We start from the raw sequence: 21,005 nt of genomic DNA on the forward strand, positions 1-21,005 counted from the left end.
TTGGGAAGGATCAGGTGATGGTTTTGGGTGTGATTTGATTTTTGTCTAGAACATCAAAAATCCTTCAGGATGCTCCAAAATGACTCATCTATATCTATAATGATAGATCTTGATTAGGAGTATCTTTTTCTAGGTCAAGTATCTATTTTGAAGTCTTGATCGATTTTGGGGGTTGGGAAGGATCAGGTGATGGTTTTGGGTGTGATTTGATTTTCGTCTAGAACATCAAAAATCCTTCAGGATGCTCCAAAATGACTCATCTATATCTATAATGATAGATCTTGATTAGGAGTATCTTTTTCTAGTACATGTCAAGTATCTATTTTGAAGTCTTGATCGATTTTGGGGGTTGGGAAGGATCAGGTGATGGTTTTGGGTGTGATTTGATTTTCGTCTAGAACATCAAAAATCCTTCAGGATGCTCCAAAATGACTCATCTATATCTATAATGATAGATCTTGATTAGGAGTATCTTTTTCTAGTACATGTCAAGTATCTATTTTGAAGTCTTGATCGATTTTGGGGGTTGGGAAGGATCAGGTGATGGTTTTGGGTGTGATTTGATTTTCGTCTAGAACATCAAAAATCCTTCAGGATGCTCCAAAATGACTCATCTATATCTATAATGATAGATCTTGATTAGGAGTATCTTTTTCTAGTACATGTCAAGTATCTATTTTGAAGTCTTGATCGATTTTGGGGGTTGGGAAGGATCAGGTGATGGTTTTGGGTGTGATTTGATTTTCGTCTAGAACATCAAAAATCCTTCAGGATGCTCCAAAATGACTCATCTATATCTATAATGATAGATCTTGATTAGGAGTATCTTTTTCTAGTACATGTCAAGTATCTATTTTGAAGTCTTGATCGATTTTGGGGGTTGGGAAGGATCAGGTGATGGTTTTGGGTGTGATTTGATTTTCGTCTAGAACATCAAAAATCCTTCAGGATGCTCCAAAATGACTCATCTATATCTTTAATGATAGATCTTGATTAGGAGTATCTTTTTCTAGTGCATGTCAAGTATCTATTTTGAAGTCTTGATCGATTTTGGGGGTTGGGAAGGATCAGGTGATGGTTTTGGGTGTGATTTGATTTTCGTCTAGAACATCAAAAATCCTTCAGGATGCTCCAAAATGACTCATCTATATCTATAATGATAGATCTTGATTAGGAGTATCTTTTTCTAGTACATGTCAAGTATCTATTTTGAAGTCTTGATCGATTTTGGGGGTTGGGAAGGATCAGGTGATGGTTTTGGGTGTGATTTGATTTTCGTCTAGAACATCAAAAATCCTTCAGGATGCTCCAAAATGACTCATCTATATCTATAATGATAGATCTTGATTAGGAGTATCTTTTTCTAGTACATGTCAAGTATCTATTTTGAAGTCTTGATCGATTTTGGGGGTTGGGAAAGATCAGGTGATGGTTTTGGGTGTGATTTGATTTTCGTCTAGAACATCAAAAATCCTTCAGGATGCTCCAAAATGACTCATCTATATCTATAATGATAGATCTTGATTAGGAGTATCTTTTTCTAGTACATGTCAAGTATCTATTTTGAAGTCTTGATCGATTTTGGGGGTTGGGAAGGATCAGGTGATGGTTTTGGGTGTGATTTGATTTTCGTCTAGAACATCAAAAATCCTTCAGGATGCTCCAAAATGACTCATCTATATCTATAATGATAGATCTTGATTAGGAGTATCTTTTTCTAGTACATGTCAAGTATCTATTTTGAAGTCTTGATCGATTTTGGGGGTTGGGAAGAATCAGGTGATGGTTTTGGGTGTGATTTGATTTTCGTCTAGAACATCAAAAATCCTTCAGGATGCTCCAAAATGACTCATCTATATCTATAATGATAGATCTTGATTAGGAGTATCTTTTTCTAGTACATGTCAAGTATCTATTTTGAAGTCTTGATCGATTTTGGGGGTTGGGAAGGATCAGGTGATGGTTTTGGGTGTGATTTGATTTTCGTCTAGAACATCAAAAATCCTTCAGGATGCTCCAAAATGACTCATCTATATCTATAATGATAGATCTTGATTAGGAGTATCTTTTTCTAGTACATGTCAAGTATCTATTTTGAAGTCTTGATCGATTTTGGGGGTTGGGAAGGATCAGGTGATGGTTTTGGGTGTGATTTGATTTTCGTCTAGAACATCAAAAATCCTTCAGGATGCTCCAAAATGACTCATCTATATCTATAATGATAGATCTTGATTAGGAGTATCTTTTTCTAGTACATGTCAAGTATCTATTTTGAAGTCTTGATCGATTTTGGGGGTTGGGAAGGATCAGGTGATGGTTTTGGGTGTGATTTGATTTTCGTCTAGAACATCAAAAATCCTTCAGGATGCTCCAAAATGACTCATCTATATCTATAATGATAGATCTTGATTAAGAGTATCTTTTTCTAGTACATGTCAAGTATCTATTTTGAAGTCTTGATCGATTTTGGGGGTTGGGAAGGATCAGGTGATGGTTTTGGGTGTGATTTGATTTTCGTCTAGAACATCAAAAATCCTTCAGGATGCTCCAAAATGACTCATCTATATCTATAATGATAGATCTTGATTAGGAGTATCTTTTTCTAGTACATGTCAAGTATCTATTTTGAAGTCTTGATCGATTTTGGGGGTTGGGAAGGATCAGGTGATGGTTTTGGGTGTGATTTGATTTTCGTCTAGAACATCAAAAATCCTTCAGGATGCTCCAAAATGACTCATCTATATCTATAATGATAGATCTTGATTAGGAGTATCTTTTTCTATTACATGTCAAGTATCTATTTTGAAGTCTTGATCGATTTTGGGGGTTGGGAAGGATCAGGTGATGGTTTTGGGTGTGATTTGATTTTCGTCTAGAACATCAAAAATCCTTCAGGATGCTCCAAAATGACTCATCTATATCTATAATGATAGATCTTGATTAGGAGTATCTTTTTCTAGTACATGTCAAGTATCTATTTTAAAGTCTTGATCGATTTTGGGGGTTGGGAAGGATCAGGTGATGGTTTTGGGTGTGATTTGATTTGATTTTCGTCTAGAACATCAAAAATCCTTCAGGATGCTCCAAAATGACTCATCTATATCTATAATGATAGATCTTGATTAGGAGTATCTTTTTCTAGTACATGTCAAGTATCTATTTTGAAGTCTTGATCGATTTTGGGGGTTGGGAAGGATCAGGTGATGGTTTTGGGTGTGATTTGATTTTCGTCTAGAACATCAAAAATCCTTCAGGATGCTCCAAAATGACTCATCTATATCTATAATTATAGATCTTGATTAGGAGTATCTTTTTCTAGTACATGTCAAGTATCTATTTTGAAGTCTTGATCGATTTTGGGGGTTGGGAAGGATCAGGTGATGGTTTTGGGTGTGATTTGATTTTCGTCTAGAACATCAAAAATCCTTCAGGATGCTCCAAAATGACTCATCTATATCTATAATGATAGATCTTGATTAGGAGTATCTTTTTCTAGTACATGTCAAGTATCTATTTTGAAGTCTTGATCGATTTTGGGGGTTGGGAAGGATCAGGTGATGGTTTTGGGTGTGATTTGATTTTCGTCTAGAACATCAAAAATCCTTCAGGATGCTCCAAAATGACTCATCTATATCTATAATGATAGATCTTGATTAGGAGTATCTTTTTCTAGTACATGTCAAGTATCTATTTTGAAGTCTTGATCGATTTTGGGGGTTGGGAAGGATCAGGTGATGGTTTTGGGTGTGATTTGATTTTCGTCTAGAACATCAAAAATCCTTCAGGATGCTCCAAAATGACTCATCTATATCTATAATGATAGATCTTGATTAGGAGTATCTTTTTCTAGTACATGTCAAGTATCTATTTTGAAGTCTTGATCGATTTTGGGGGTTGGGAAGGATCAGGTGATGGTTTTGGGTGTGATTTGATTTTCGTCTAGAACATCAAAAATCCTTCAGGATGCTCCAAAATGACTCATCTATATCTATAATGATAGATCTTGATTAGGAGTATCTTTTTCTAGTACATGTCAAGTATCTTTTTTCAAGTCTTGATCGATTTTAAGGGTTGGGAAGGATCAGGTGATGGTTTTGGGTGTGATTTGATTTTCGTCTAGAACATCAAAAATCCTTCAGGATGCTCCAAAATGACTCATCTATATCTATAATGATAGATCTTGATTAGGAGTATCTTTTTTTAGTACATGTCAAGTATCTATTTTGAAGTCTTGATCGATTTTGGGGGTTGGGAAGGATCAGGTGATGGTTTTGGGTGTGATTTGATTTTCGTCTAGAACATCAAAAATCCTTCAGGATGCTCCAAAATGACTCATCTATATCTATAATGATAGATCTTGATTAGGAGTATCTTTTTCTAGTACATGTCAAGTATCTATTTTGAAGTCTTGATCGATTTTGGGGGTTGGGAAGGATCAGGTGATGGTTTTGGGTGTGATTTGATTTTCGTCTAGAACATCAAAAATCCTTCAGGATGCTCCAAAATGACTCATCTATATCTATAATGATAGATCTTGATTAGGAGTATCTTTTTCTAGTACATGTCAAGTATCTATTTTGAAGTCTTGATCGATTTTGGGGGTTGGGAAGGATCAGGTGATGGTTTTGGGTGTGATTTGATTTTCGTCTAGAACATCAAAAATCCTTCAGGATGCTCCAAAATGACTCATCTATATCTATAATGATAGATCTTGATTAGGAGTATCTTTTTCTAGTACATGTCAAGTATCTATTTTGAAGTCTTGATCGATTTTGGGGGTTGGGAAGGATCAGGTGATGGTTTTGGGTGTGATTTGATTTTCGTCTAGAACATCAAAAATCCTTCAGGATGCTCCAAAATGACTCATCTATATCTATAATGATAGATCTTGATTAGGAGTATCTTTTTCTAGTACATGTCAAGTATCTATTTTGAAGTCTTGATCGATTTTGGGGGTTGGGAAGGATCAGGTGATGGTTTTGGGTGTGATTTGATTTTCGTCTAGAACATCAAAAATCCTTCAGGATGCTCCAAAATGACTCATCTATATCTATAATGATAGATCTTGATTAGGAGTATCTTTTTCTAGTACATGTCAAGTATCTATTTTGAAGTCTTGATCGATTTTGGGGGTTGGGAAGGATCAGGTGATGGTTTTGGGTGTGATTTGATTTTCGTCTAGAACATCAAAAATCCTTCAGGATGCTCCAAAATGACTCATCTATATCTATAATGATAGATCTTGATTAGGAGTATCTTTTTCTAGTACATGTCAAGTATCTATTTTGAAGTCTTGATCGATTTTGGGGGTTGGGAAGGATCAGGTGATGGTTTTGGGTGTGATTTGATTTTCGTCTAGAACATCAAAAATCCTTCAGGATGCTCCAAAATGACTCATCTATATCTATAATGATAGATCTTGATTAGGAGTATCTTTTTCTAGTACATGTCAAGTATCTATTTTGAAGTCTTGATCGATTTTGGGGGTTGGGAAGGATCAGGTGATGGTTTTGGGTGTGATTTGATTTTCGTCTAGAACATCAAAAATCCTTCAGGATGCTCCAAAATGACTCATCTATATCTATAATGATAGATCTTGATTAGGAGTATCTTTTTCTAGTACATGTCAAGTATCTATTTTGAAGTCTTGATCGATTTTGGGGGTTGGGAAGGATCAGGTGATGGTTTTGGGTGTGATTTGATTTTCGTCTAGAACATCAAAAATCCTTCAGGATGCTCCAAAATGACTCATCTATATCTATAATGATAGATCTTGATTAGGAGTATCTTTTTCTAGTACATGTCAAGTATCTATTTTGAAGTCTTGATCGATTTTGGGGGTTGGGAAGGATCAGGTGATGGTTTTGGGTGTGATTTGATTTTCGTCTAGAACATCAAAAATCCTTCAGGATGCTCCAAAATGACTCATCTATATCTATAATGATAGATCTTGATTAGGAGTATCTTTTTCTAGTACATGTCAAGTATCTATTTTGAAGTCTTGATCGATTTTGGGGGTTGGGAAGGATCAGGTGATGGTTTTGGGTGTGATTTGATTTTCGTCTAGAACATCAAAAATCCTTCAGGATGCTCCAAAATGACTCATCTATATCTATAATGATAGATCTTGATTAGGAGTATATTTTTCTAGTACATGTCAAGTATCTATTTTGAAGTCTTGATCGATTTTGGGGGTTGGGAAGGATCAGGTGATGGTTTTGGGTGTGATTTGATTTTCGTCTAGAACATCAAAAATCCTTCAGGATGCTCCAAAATGACTCATCTATATCTATAATGATAGATCTTGATTAGGAGTATCTTTTATATGTCAAGTATCTATTTTGTACATGTCAAGTATCTATTTTGAAGTCTTGATCGATTTTGGGGGTTGGGAAGGATCAGGTGATGGTTTTGGGTGTGATTTGATTTTCGTCTAGAACATCAAAAATCCTTCAGGATGCTCCAAAATGACTCATCTATATCTATAATGATAGATCTTGATTAGGAGTATCTTTTTCTAGTACATGTCAAGTATCTATTTTGAAGTCTTGATCGATTTTGGGGGTTGGGAAGGATCAGGTGATGGTTTTGGGTGTGATTTGATTTTCGTCTAGAACATCAAAAATCCTTCAGGATGCTCCAAAATGACTCATCTATATCTATAATGATAGATCTTGATTAGGAGTATCTTTTTCTAGAACATGTCAAGTATCTATTTTGAAGTCTTGATCGATTTTGGGGGTTGGGAAGGATCAGGTGATGGTTTTGGGTGTGATTTGATTTTCGTCTAGAACATCAAAAATCCTTCAGGATGCTCCAAAATGACTCATCTATATCTATAATGATAGATCTTGATTAGGAGTATCTTTTTCTAGTACATGTCAAGTATCTATTTTGAAGTCTTGATCGATTTTGGGGGTTGGGAAGGATCAGGTGATGGTTTTGGGTGTGATTTGATTTTCGTCTAGAACATCAAAAATCCTTCAGGATGCTCCAAAATGACTCATCTATATCTTTAATGATAGATCTTGATTAGGAGTATCTTTTTCTAGTACATGTCAAGTATCTATTTTGAAGTCTTGATCGATTTTGGGGGTTGGGAAGGATCAGGTGATGGTTTTGGGTGTGATTTTATTTTCGTCTAGAACATCAAAAATCCTTCAGGATGCTCCAAAATGACTCATCTATATCTATAATGATAGATCTTGATTAGGAGTATCTTTTTCTAGTACATGTCAAGTATCTATTTTGAAGTCTTGATCGATTTTGGGGGTTGGGAAGGATCAGGTGATGGTTTTGGGTGTGATTTGATTTTCGTCTAGAACATCAAAAATCCTTCAGGATGCTCCAAAATGACTCATCTATATCTATAATGATAGATCTTGATTAGGAGTATCTTTTTCTAGTACATGTCAAGTATCTATTTTGAAGTCTTGATCGATTTTGGGGGTTGGGAAGGATCAGGTGATGGTTTTGGGTGTGATTTGATTTTCGTCTAGAACATCAAAAATCCTTCAGGATGCTCCAAAATGACTCATCTATATCTATAATGATAGATCTTGATTAGAAGTATCTTTTTCTAGTACATGTCAAGTATCTATTTTGAAGTCTTGATCGATTTTGGGGGTTGGGAAGGATCAGGTGATGGTTTTGGGTGTGATTTGATTTTCGTCTAGAACATCAAAAATCCTTCAGGATGCTCCAAAATGACTCATCTATATCTATAATGATAGATCTTGATTAGGAGTATCTTTTTCTAGTACATGTCAAGTATCTATTTTGAAGTCTTGATCGATTTTGGGGGTTGGGAAGGATCAGGTGATGGTTTTGGGTGTGATTTGATTTTCGTCTAGAACATCAAAAATCCTTCAGGATGCTCCAAAATGACTCATCTATATCTATAATGATAGATCTTGATTAGGAGTATCTTTTTCTAGTACATGTCAAGTATCTATTTTGAAGTCTTGATCGATTTTGGGGGTTGGGAAGGATCAGGTGATGGTTTTGGGTGTGATTTGATTTTCGTCTAGAACATCAAAAATCCTTCAGGATGCTCCAAAATGACTCATCTATATCTATAATGATAGATCTTGATTAGGAGTATATTTTTCTAGTACATGTCAAGTATCTTTTTTGAAGTCTTGATCGATTTTGGGGGTTGGGAAGGATCAGGTGATGGTTTTGGGTGTGATTTGATTTTCGTCTAGAACATCAAAAATCCTTCAGGATGCTCCAAAATGACTCATCTATATCTATAATGATAGATCTTGATTAGGAGTATCTTTTATATGTCAAGTATCTATTTTGTACATGTCAAGTATCTATTTTGAAGTCTTGATCGATTTTGGGGGTTGGGAAGGATCAGGTGATGGTTTTGGGTGTGATTTGATTTTCGTCTAGAACATCAAAAATCCTTCAGGATGCTCCAAAATGACTCATCTATATCTATAATGATAGATCTTGATTAGGAGTATCTTTTTCTAGTACATGTCAAGTATCTATTTTGAAGTCTTGATCGATTTTGGGGGTTGGGAAGGATCAGGTGATGGTTTTGGGTGTGATTTGATTTTCGTCTAGAACATCAAAAATCCTTCAGGATGCTCCAAAATGACTCATCTATATCTATAATGATAGATCTTGATTAGGAGTATCTTTTTCTAGAACATGTCAAGTATCTATTTTGAAGTCTTGATCGATTTTGGGGGTTGGGAAGGATCAGGTGATGGTTTTGGGTGTGATTTGATTTTCGTCTAGAACATCAAAAATCCTTCAGGATGCTCCAAAATGACTCATCTATATCTATAATGATAGATCTTGATTAGGAGTATCTTTTTCTAGTACATGTCAAGTATCTATTTTGAAGTCTTGATCGATTTTGGGGGTTGGGAAGGATCAGGTGATGGTTTTGGGTGTGATTTGATTTTCGTCTAGAACATCAAAAATCCTTAAGGATGCTCCCAAAATGACTCATCTATATCTATAATGATAGATCTTGATTAGGAGTATCTTTTTCTAGTACATGTCAAGTATCTATTTTGAAGTCTTGATCGATTTTGGGGGTTGGGAAGGATCAGGTGATGGTTTTGGGTGTGATTTGATTTTCGTCTAGAACATCAAAAATCCTTCAGGATGCTCCAAAATGACTCATCTATATCTATAATGATAGATCTTGATTAGGAGTATCTTTTTCTAGTACATGTCAAGTATCTATTTTGAAGTCTTGATCGATTTTGGGGGTTGGGAAGGATCAGGTGATGGTTTTGGGTGTGATTTGATTTTCGTCTAGAACATCAAAAATCCTTCAGGATGCTCCAAAATGACTCATCTATATCTATAATGATAGATCTTGATTAGGAGTATCTTTTTCTAGTACATGTCAAGTATCTATTTTGAAGTCTTGATCGATTTTGGGGGTTGGGAAGGATCAGGTGATGGTTTTGGGTGTGATTTGATTTTCGTCTAGAACATCAAAAATCCTTCAGGATGCTCCAAAATGACTCATTTATATCTATAATGATAGATCTTGATTAGGAGTATCTTTTTCTAGTACATGTCAAGTATCTATTTTGAAGTCTTGATCGATTTTGGGGGTTGGGAAGGATCAGGTGATGGTTTTGGGTGTGATTTGATTTTCGTCTAGAACATCAAAAATCCTTCAGGATGCTCCAAAATGACTCATCTATATCTATAATGATAGATCTTGATTAGGAGTATCTTTTTCTAGTACATGTCAAGTATCTATTTTGAAGTCTTGATCGATTTTGGGGGTTGGGAAGGATCAGGTGATGGTTTTGGGTGTGATTTGATTTTCGTCTAGAACATCAAAAATCCTTCAGGATGCTCCAAAATGACTCATCTATATCTATAATGATAGATCTTGATTAGGAGTATCTTTTTCTAGTACATGTCAAGTATCTATTTTGAAGTCTTGATCGATTTTGGGGGTTGGGAAGGATCAGGTGATGGTTTTGGGTGTGATTTGATTTTCGTCTAGAACATCAAAAATCCTTCAGGATGCTCCAAAATGACTCATCTATATCTATAATGATAGATCTTGATTAGGAGTATCTTTTTCTAGTACATGTCAAGTATCTATTTTGAAGTCTTGATCGATTTTGGGGGTTGGGAAGGATCAGGTGATGGTTTTGGGTGTGATTTGATTTTCGTCTAGAACATCAAAAATCCTTCAGGATGCTCCAAAATGACTCATCTATATCTATAATGATAGATCTTGATTAGGAGTATCTTTTTCTAGTACATGTCAAGTATCTATTTTGAAGTCTTGATCGATTTTGGGTTTTGGGAAGGATCAGGTGATGGTTTTGGGTGTGATTTGATTTTCGTCTAGAACATCAAAAATCCTTCAGGATGCTCCAAAATGACTCATCTATATCTATAATGATAGATCTTGATTAGGAGTATCTTTTTCTAGTACATGTCAAGTATCTATTTTGAAGTCTTGATCGATTTTGGGGGTTGGGAAGGATCAGGTGATGGTTTTGGGTGTAATTTGATTTTCGTCTAGAACATCAAAAATCCTTCAGGATGCTCCAAAATGACTCATCTATATCTATAATGATAGATCTTGATTAGGAGTATCTTTTTCTAGTACATGTCAAGTATCTATTTTGAAGTCTTGATCGATTTTGGGGGTTGGGAAGGATCAGGTGATGGTTTTGGGTGTGATTTGATTTTCGTCTAGAACATCAAAAATCCTTCAGGATGCTCCAAAATGACTCATCTATATCTATAATGATAGATCTTGATTAGAAGTATCTTTTTCTAGTACATGTCAAGTATCTATTTTGAAGTCTTGATCGATTTTGGGGGTTGGGAAGGATCAGGTGATGGTTTTGGGTGTGATTTGATTTTCGTCTAGAACATCAAAAATCCTTCAGGATGCTCCAAAATGACTCATCTATATCTATAATGATAGATCTTGATTAGGAGTATCTTTTTCTAGTACATGTCAAGTATCTATTTTGAAGTCTTGATCGATTTTGGGGGTTGGGAAGGATCAGGTGATGGTTTTGGGTGTGATTTGATTTTCGTCTAGAACATCAAAAATCCTTCAGGATGCTCCAAAATGACTCATCTATATCTATAATGATAGATCTTGATTAGGAGTATCTTTTTCTAGTACATGTCAAGTATCTATTTTGAAGTCTTGATCGATTTTGGGGGTTGGGAAGGATCAGGTGATGGTTTTGGGTGTGATTTGATTTTCGTCTAGAATATCAAAAATCCTTCAGGATGCTCCAAAATGACTCATCTATATCTATAATGATAGATCTTGATTAGGAGTATCTTTTTCTAGTACATTTCAAGTATCTATTTTGAAGTCTTGATCGATTTTGGGGGTTGGGAAGGATCAGGTGATGGTTTTGGGTGTGATTTGATTTTCGTCTAGAACATCAAAAATCCTTCAGGATGCTCCAAAATGACTCATCTATATCTATAATGATAGATCTTGATTAGGAGTATCTTTTTCTAGTACATGTCAAGTATCTATTTTGAAGTCTTGATCGATTTTGGGGGTTGGGAAGGATCAGGTGATGGTTTTGGGTGTGATTTGATTTTCGTCTAGAACATCAAAAATCCTTCAGGATGCTCCAAAATGACTCATCTATATCTATAATGATAGATCTTGATTAGGAGTATCTTTTTCTAGTACATGTCAAGTATCTATTTTGAAGTCTTGATCGATTTTGGGGGTTGGGAAGGATCAGGTGATGGTTTTGGGTGTGATTTGATTTTCGTCTAGAACATCAAAAATCCTTCAGGATGCTCCAAAATGACTCATCTATATCTATAATGATAGATCTTGATTAGGAGTATCTTTTTCTAGTACATGTCAAGTATCTATTTTGAAGTCTTGATCGATTTTGGGGGTTGGGAAGGATCAGGTGATGGTTTTGGGTGTGATTTGATTTTCGTCTAGAACATCAAAAATCCTTCAGGATGCTCCAAAATGACTCATCTATATCTATAATGATAGATCTTGATTAGGAGTATCTTTTTCTAGTACATGTCAAGTATCTATTTTGAAGTCTTGATCGATTTTGGGTTTTGGGAAGGATCAGGTGATGGTTTTGGGTGTGATTTGATTTTCGTCTAGAACATCAAAAATCCTTCAGGATGCTCCAAAATGACTCATCTATATCTATAATGATAGATCTTGATTAGGAGTATCTTTTTCTAGTACATGTCAAGTATCTATTTTGAAGTCTTGATCGATTTTGGGGGTTGGGAAGGATCAGGTGATGGTTTTGGGTGTAATTTGATTTTCGTCTAGAACATCAAAAATCCTTCAGGATGCTCCAAAATGACTCATCTATATCTATAATGATAGATCTTGATTAGGAGTATCTTTTTCTAGTACATGTCAAGTATCTATTTTGAAGTCTTGATCGATTTTGGGGGTTGGGAAGGATCAGGTGATGGTTTTGGGTGTGATTTGATTTTCGTCTAGAACATCAAAAATCCTTCAGGATGCTCCAAAATGACTCATCTATATCTATAATGATAGATCTTGATTAGAAGTATCTTTTTCTAGTACATGTCAAGTATCTATTTTGAAGTCTTGATCGATTTTGGGGGTTGGGAAGGATCAGGTGATGGTTTTGGGTGTGATTTGATTTTCGTCTAGAACATCAAAAATCCTTCAGGATGCTCCAAAATGACTCATCTATATCTATAATGATAGATCTTGATTAGGAGTATCTTTTTCTAGTACATGTCAAGTATCTATTTTGAAGTCTTGATCGATTTTGGGGGTTGGGAAGGATCAGGTGATGGTTTTGGGTGTGATTTGATTTTCGTCTAGAACATCAAAAATCCTTCAGGATGCTCCAAAATGACTCATCTATATCTATAATGATAGATCTTGATTAGGAGTATCTTTTTCTAGTACATGTCAAGTATCTATTTTGAAGTCTTGATCGATTTTGGGGGTTGGGAAGGATCAGGTGATGGTTTTGGGTGTGATTTGATTTTCGTCTAGAATATCAAAAATCCTTCAGGATGCTCCAAAATGACTCATCTATATCTATAATGATAGATCTTGATTAGGAGTATCTTTTTCTAGTACATTTCAAGTATCTATTTTGAAGTCTTGATCGATTTTGGGGGTTGGGAAGGATCAGGTGATGGTTTTGGGTGTGATTTGATTTTCGTCTAGAACATCAAAAATCCTTCAGGATGCTCCAAAATGACTCATCTATATCTATAATGATAGATCTTGATTAGGAGTATCTTTTTCTAGTACATGTCAAGTATCTATTTTGAAGTCTTGATCGATTTTGGGGGTTGGGAAGGATCAGGTGATGGTTTTGGGTGTGATTTGATTTTCGTCTAGAACATCAAAAATCCTTCAGGATGCTCCAAAATGACTCATCTATATCTATAATGATAGATCTTGATTAGGAGTATCTTTTTCTAGTACATGTCAAGTATCTATTTTGAAGTCTTGATCGATTTTGGGGGTTGGGAAGGATCAGGTGATGGTTTTGGGTGTGATTTGATTTTCGTCGAGAACATCAAAAATCCTTCAGGATGCTCCAAAATGACTCATCTATATCTATAATGATAGATCTTGATTAGGAGTATCTTTTTCTAGTACATGTCAAGTATCTATTTTGAAGTCTTGATCGATTTTGGGGGTTGGGAAGGATCAGGTGATGGTTTTGGGTGTGATTTGATTTTCGTCTAGAACATCAAAAATCCTTCAAGATGCTCCAAAATGACTCATCTATATCTATAATGATAGATCTTGATTAGGAGTATCTTTTTCTAGTACATGTCAAGTATCTATTTTGAAGTCTTGATCGATTTTGGGGGTTGGGAAGGATCAGGTGATGGTTTTGGGTGTGATTTGATTTTCGTCTAGAACATCAAAAATCCTTCAGGATGCTCCAAAATGACTCATCTATATCTATAATGATAGATCTTGATTAGGAGTATCTTTTTCTAGTACATGTCAAGTATCTATTTTGAAGTCTTGATCGATTTTGGGGGTTGGGAAGGATCAGGTGATGGTTTTGGGTGTGATTTGATTTTCGTCTAGAACATCAAAAATCCTTCAGGATGCTCCAAAATGACTCATCTATATCTATAATGATAGATCTTGATTAGGAGTATCTTTTTCTAGTACATGTCAAGTATCTATTTTGAAGTCTTGATCGATTTTGGGGGTTGGGAAGGATCAGGTGATGGTTTTGGGTGTGATTTGATTTTCGTCTAGAACATCAAAAATCCTTCAGGATGCTCCAAAATGACTCATCTATATCTATAATGATAGATCTTGATTAGGAGTATCTTTTTCTAGTACATGTCAAGTATCTATTTTGAAGTCTTGATCGATTTTGGGGGTTGGGAAGGATCAGGTGATGGTTTTGGGTGTGATTTGATTTTCGTCTAGAACATCAAAAATCCTTCAGGATGCTCCAAAATGACTCATCTATATCTATAATGATAGATCTTGATTAGGAGTATCTTTTTCTAGTACATGTCAAGTATCTATTTTGAAGTCTTGATCGATTTTGGGGTTGGGAAGGATCAGGTGATGGTTTTGGGTGTGATTTGATTTTCGTCTAGAACATCAAAAATCCTTCAGGATGCTCCAAAATGACTCATCTATATCTATAATGATAGATCTTGATTAGGAGTATCTTTTTCTAGTACATGTCAAGTATCTATTTTGAAGTCTTGATCGATTTTGGGGGTTGGGAAGGATCAGGTGATGGTTTTGGGTGTGATTTGATTTTCGTCTAGAACATCAAAAATCCTTCAGGATGCTCCAAAATGACTCATCTATATCTATAATGATAGATCTTGATTAGGAGTATCTTTTTCTAGTACATGTCAAGTATCTATTTTGAAGTCTTGATCGATTTTGGGGGTTGGGAAGGATCAGGTGATGGTTTTGGGTGTGATTTGATTTTCGTCTAGAACATCAAAAATCCTTCAGGATGCTCCAAAATGACTCATCTATATCTATAATGATAGATCTTGATTAGAAGTATCTTTTTCTAGTACATGTCAAGTATCTATTTTGAAGTCTTGATCGATTTTGGGGGTTGGGAAGGATCAGGTGATGGTTTTGGGTGTGATTTGATTTTCGTCTAGAACATCAAAAATCCTTCAGGATGCTCCAAAATGACTCATCTATATCTATAATGATAGATCTTGATTAGGAGTATCTTTTTCTAGTACATGTCAAGTATCTATTTTGAAGTCTTGATCGATTTTGGGGGTTGGGAAGGATCAGGTGATGGTTTTGGGTGTGATTTGATTTTCGTCTAGAACATCAAAAATCCTTCAGGATGCTCCAAAATGACTCATCTATATCTATAATGATAGATCTTGATTAGGAGTATCTTTTTCTAGTACATGTCAAGTATCTATTTTGAAGTCTTGATCGATTTTGGGGGTTGGGAAGGATCAGGTGATGGTTTTGGGTGTGATTTGATTTTCGTCTAGAATATCCAAAAATCCTTCAGGATGCTCCAAAATGACTCATCTATATCTATAATGATAGATCTTGATTAGGAGTATCTTTTTCTAGTACATTTCAAGTATCTATTTTGAAGTCTTGATCGATTTTGGGGGTTGGGAAGGATCAGGTGATGGTTTTGGGTGTGATTTGATTTTCGTCTAGAACATCAAAAATCCTTCAGGATGCTCCAAAATGACTCATCTATATCTATAATGATAGATCTTGATTAGGAGTATCTTTTTCTAGTACATGTCAAGTATCTATTTTGAAGTCTTGATCGATTTTGGGGGTTGGGAAAGATCAGGTGATGGTTTTGGGTGTGATTTGATTTTCGTCTAGAACATCAAAAATCCTTCAGGATGCTCCAAAATGACTCATCTATATCTATAATGATAGATCTTGATTAGGAGTATCTTTTTCTAGTACATGTCAAGTATCTATTTTGAAGTCTTGATCGATTTTGGGGGTTGGGAAGGATCAGGTGATGGTTTTGGGTGTGATTTGATTTTCGTCGAGAACATCAAAAATCCTTCAGGATGCTCCAAAATGACTCATCTATATCTATAATGATAGATCTTGATTAGGAGTATCTTTTTCTAGTACATGTCAAGTATCTATTTTGAAGTCTTGATCGATTTTGGGGGTTGGGAAGGATCAGGTGATGGTTTTGGGTGTGATTTGATTTTCGTCTAGAACATCAAAAATCCTTCAAGATGCTCCAAAATGACTCATCTATATCTATAATGATAGATCTTGATTAGGAGTATCTTTTTCTAGTACATGTCAAGTATCTATTTTGAAGTCTTGATCGATTTTGGGGGTTGGGAAGGATCAGGTGATGGTTTTGGGTGTGATTTGATTTTCGTCTAGAACATCAAAAATCCTTCAGGATGCTCCAAAATGACTCATCTATATCTATAATGATAGATCTTGATTAGGAGTATCTTTTTCTAGTACATGTCAAGTATCTATTTTGAAGTCTTGATCGATTTTGGGGGTTGGGAAGGATCAGGTGATGGTTTTGGGTGTGATTTGATTTTCGTCTAGAACATCAAAAATCCTTCAGGATGCTCCAAAATGACTCATCTATATCTATAATGATAGATCTTGATTAGGAGTATCTTTTACTAGTACATGTCAAGTATCTATTTTGAAGTCTTGATCGATTTTGGGGGTTGGGAAGGATCAGGTGATGGTTTTGGGTGTGATTTGATTTTCGTCTAGAACATCAAAAATCCTTCAGGATGCTCCAAAATGACTCATCTATATCTATAATGATAGATCTTGATTAGGAGTATCTTTTTCTAGTACATGTCAAGTATCTATTTTGAAGTCTTGATCGATTTTGGGGGTTGGGAAGGATCAGGTGATGGTTTTGGGTGTGATTTGATTTTCGTCTAGAACATCAAAAATCCTTCAGGATGCTCCAAAATGACTCATCTATATCTATAATGATAGATCTTGATTAGGAGTATCTTTTTCTAGTACATGTCAAGTATCTATTTTGAAGTCTTGATCGATTTTGGGGGTTGGGAAGGATCAGGTGATGGTTTTGGGTGTGATTTGATTTTCGTCTAGAACATCAAAAATCCTTCAGGATGCTCCAAAATGACTCATCTATATCTATAATGATAGATCTTGATTAGGAGTATCTTTTTCTAGTACATGTCAAGTATCTATTTTGAAGTCTTGATCGATTTTGGGGGTTGGGAAGGATCAGGTGATGGTTTTGGGTGTGATTTGATTTTCGTCTAGAACATCAAAAATCCTTCAGGATGCTCCAAAATGACTCATCTATATCTATAATGATAGATCTTGATTAGGAGTATCTTTTTCTAGTACATGTCAAGTATCTATTTTGAAGTCTTGATCGATTTTGGGGGTTGGGAAGGATCAGGTGATGGTTTTGGGTGTGATTTGATTTTCGTCTAGAACATCAAAAATCCTTCAGGATGCTCCAAAATGACTCATCTATATCTATAATGATAGATCTTGATTAGGAGTATCTTTTTCTAGTACATGTCAAGTATCTATTTTGAAGTCTTGATCGATTTTGGGGGTTGGGAAGGATCAGGTGATGGTTTTGGGTGTGATTTGATTTTCGTCTAGAACATCAAAAATCCTTCAGGATGCTCCAAAATGACTCATCTATATCTATAATGATAGATCTTGATTAGGAGTATCTTTTTCTAGTACATGTCAAGTATCTATTTTGAAGTCTTGATCGATTTTGGGGGTTGGGAAGGATCAGGTGATGGTTTTGGGTGTGATTTGATTTTCGTCTAGAACATCAAAAATCCTTCAGGATGCTCCAAAATGACTCATCTATATCTATAATGATAGATCTTGATTAGGAGTATCTTTTTCTAGTACATGTCAAGTATCTATTTTGAAGTCTTGATCGATTTTGGGGGTTGGGAAGGATCAGGTGATGGTTTTGGGTGTGATTTGATTTTCGTCTAGAACATCAAAAATCCTTCAGGATGCTCCAAAATGACTCATCTATATCTATAATGATAGATCTTGATTAGGAGTATCTTTTTCTAGTACATGTCAAGTATCTATTTTGAAGTCTTGATCGATTTTGGGGGTTGGGAAGGATCAGGTGATGGTTTTGGGTGTGATTTGATTTTCGTCTAGAACATCAAAAATCCTTCAGGATGCTCCAAAATGACTCATCTATATCTATAATGATAGATCTTGATTAGGAGTATCTTTTTCTAGTACATGTCAAGTATCTATTTTGAAGTCTTGATCGATTTTGGGGTTTGGGAAGGATCAGGTGATGGTTTTGGGTGTGATTTGATTTTCGTCTAGAACATCAAAAATCCTTCAGGATGCTCCAAAATGACTCATCTATATCTATAATGATAGATCTTGATTAGGAGTATCTTTTTCTAGTACATGTCAAGTATCTATTTTGAAGTCTTGATCGATTTTGGGGGTTGGGAAGGATCAGGTGATGGTTTTGGGTGTGATTTGATTTTCGTCTAGAACATCAAAAATCCTTCAGGATGCTCCAAAATGACTCATCTATATCTATAATGATAGATCTTGATTAGGAGTATCTTTTTCTAGTACATGTCAAGTATCTTTTTGAAGTCTTGATCGATTTTGGGGGTTGGGAAGGATCAGGTGATGGTTTTGGGTGTGATTTGATTTTCGTCTAGAACATCAAAAATCCTTCAGGATGCTCCAAAATGACTCATCTATATCTATAATGATAGATCTTGATTAGGAGTATCTTTTTCTAGTACATGTCAAGTATCTATTTGAAGTCTTGATCGATTTTGGGGGTTGGGAAGGATCAGGTGATGGTTTTGGGTGTGATTTGATTTTCGTCTAGAACATCAAAAATCCTTCAGGATGCTCCAAAATGACTCATCTATATCTATAATGATAGATCTTGATTAGGAGTATCTTTTTTCTAGTACATGTCAAGTATCTATTTTGAAGTCTTGATCGATTTTGGGGGTTGGGAAGGATCAGGTGATGGTTTTGGGTGTGATTTGATTTTCGTCTAGAACATCAAAAATCCTTCAGGATGCTCCAAAATGACTCATCTATATCTATAATGATAGATCTTGATTAGGAGTATCTTTTTTTAGTACATGTCAAGTATCTATTTTGAAGTCTTGATCGATTTTGGGGGTTGGGAAGGATCAGGTGATGGTTTTGGGTGTGATTTGATTTTCGTCTAGAACATCAAAAATCCTTCAGGATGCTCCAAAATGACTCATCTATATCTATAATGATAGATCTTGATTAGGAGTATCTTTTTCTAGTACATGTCAAGTATCTATTTTGAAGTCTTGATCGATTTTGGGGTTTGGAAGGATCAGGTGATGGTTTTGGGTGTGATTTGATTTTCGTCTAGAACATCAAAAATCCTTCAGGATGCTCCAAAATGACTCATCTATATCTATAATGATAGATCTTGATTAGGAGTATCTTTTTCTAGTACATGTCAAGTATCTATTTTGAAGTCTTGATCGATTTTGGGGGTTGGGAAGGATCAGGTGATGGTTTTGGGTGTGATTTGATTTTCGTCTAGAACATCAAAAATCCTTCAGGATGCTCAAAATGACTCATCTATATCTATAATGATAGATCTTGATTAGGAGTATCTTTTTCTAGTACATGTCAAGTATCTATTTTGAAGTCTTGATCGATTTTGGGGGTTGGGAAGGATCAGGTGATGGTTTTGGGTGTGATTTGATTTTCGTCTAGAACATCCAAAATCCTTCAGGATGCTCCAAAATGACTCATCTATATCTATAGTGATAGATCTTGATTAGGAGTATCTTTTTCTAGTACATGTCAAGTATCTATTTTGAAGTCTTGATCGATTTTGGGGGTTAGGAAGGATCAGGTGATGGTTTTGGGTGTGATTTGATTTTCGTCTAGAACATCAAAAAATCCTTCAGGATGCTCCAAAATGACTCATCTATATCTATAATGATAGATCTTGATTAGGAGTATCTTTTTCTAGTACATGTCAAGTATCTATTTTGAAGTCTTGATCGATTTTGGGGGTTGGGGAGGATCAGGTGATGGTTTTGGGTGTGATTTGATTTTCGTCTAGAACATCAAAAATCCTTCAGGATGCTCCAAAATGACTCATCTATATCTATAATGATAGATCTTGATTAGGAGTATCTTTTTTCTAGTACATGTCAAGTATCTTTTTTGAAGTCTTGATCGATTTTGGGGGTTGGGAAGGATCAGGTGATGGTTTTGGGTGTGATTTGATTTTCGTCTAGAACATCAAAAATCCTTCAGGATGCTCCAAAATGACTCATCTATATCTATAATGATAGATCTTGATTGAGTATCTTTTTCTAGTACATGTCAAGTATCTATTTTGAAGTCTTGATCGATTTTGGGGGTTGGGAAGGATCAGGTGATGGTTTTGGGTGTGATTTGATTTTCGTCTAGAACATCAAAAATCCTTCAGGATGCTCCAAAATGACTCATCTATATCTATAATGATAGATCTTGATTAGGAGTATCTTTTTCTAGTACATGTCAAGTATCTATTTTGAAGTCCTGATCGATTTTGGGGGTTGGGAAGGATCAGGTGATGGTTTTGGGTGTGATTTGATTTTCGTCTAGAACATCAAAAATCCTTCAGGATGCTCCAAAATGACTCATCTATATCTATAATGATAGATCTTGATTAGGAGTATCTTTTTCTAGTACATGTCAAGTATCTATTTTGAAGTCTTGATCGATTTTGGGGGTTGGGAAGGATCAGGTGATGGTTTTGGGTGTGATTTGATTTTCGTCTAGAACATCAAAAATCCTTCAGGATGCTCCAAAATGACTCATCTATATCTATAATGATAGATCTTGATTAGGAGTATCTTTTTCTAGTACATGTCAAGTATCTATTTTGAAGTCTTGATCGATTTTGGGGGTTGGGAAGGATCAGGTGATGGTTTTGGGTGTGATTTGATTTTCGTCTAGAACATCAAAAATCCTTCAGGATGCTCCAAAATGACTCATC

Source organism: Eupeodes corollae, unplaced genomic scaffold, assembly GCF_945859685.1.
Source record: "Eupeodes corollae unplaced genomic scaffold, idEupCoro1.1 scaffold_176, whole genome shotgun sequence".
NCBI lineage: Eukaryota > Metazoa > Arthropoda > Insecta > Diptera > Syrphidae > Eupeodes > Eupeodes corollae.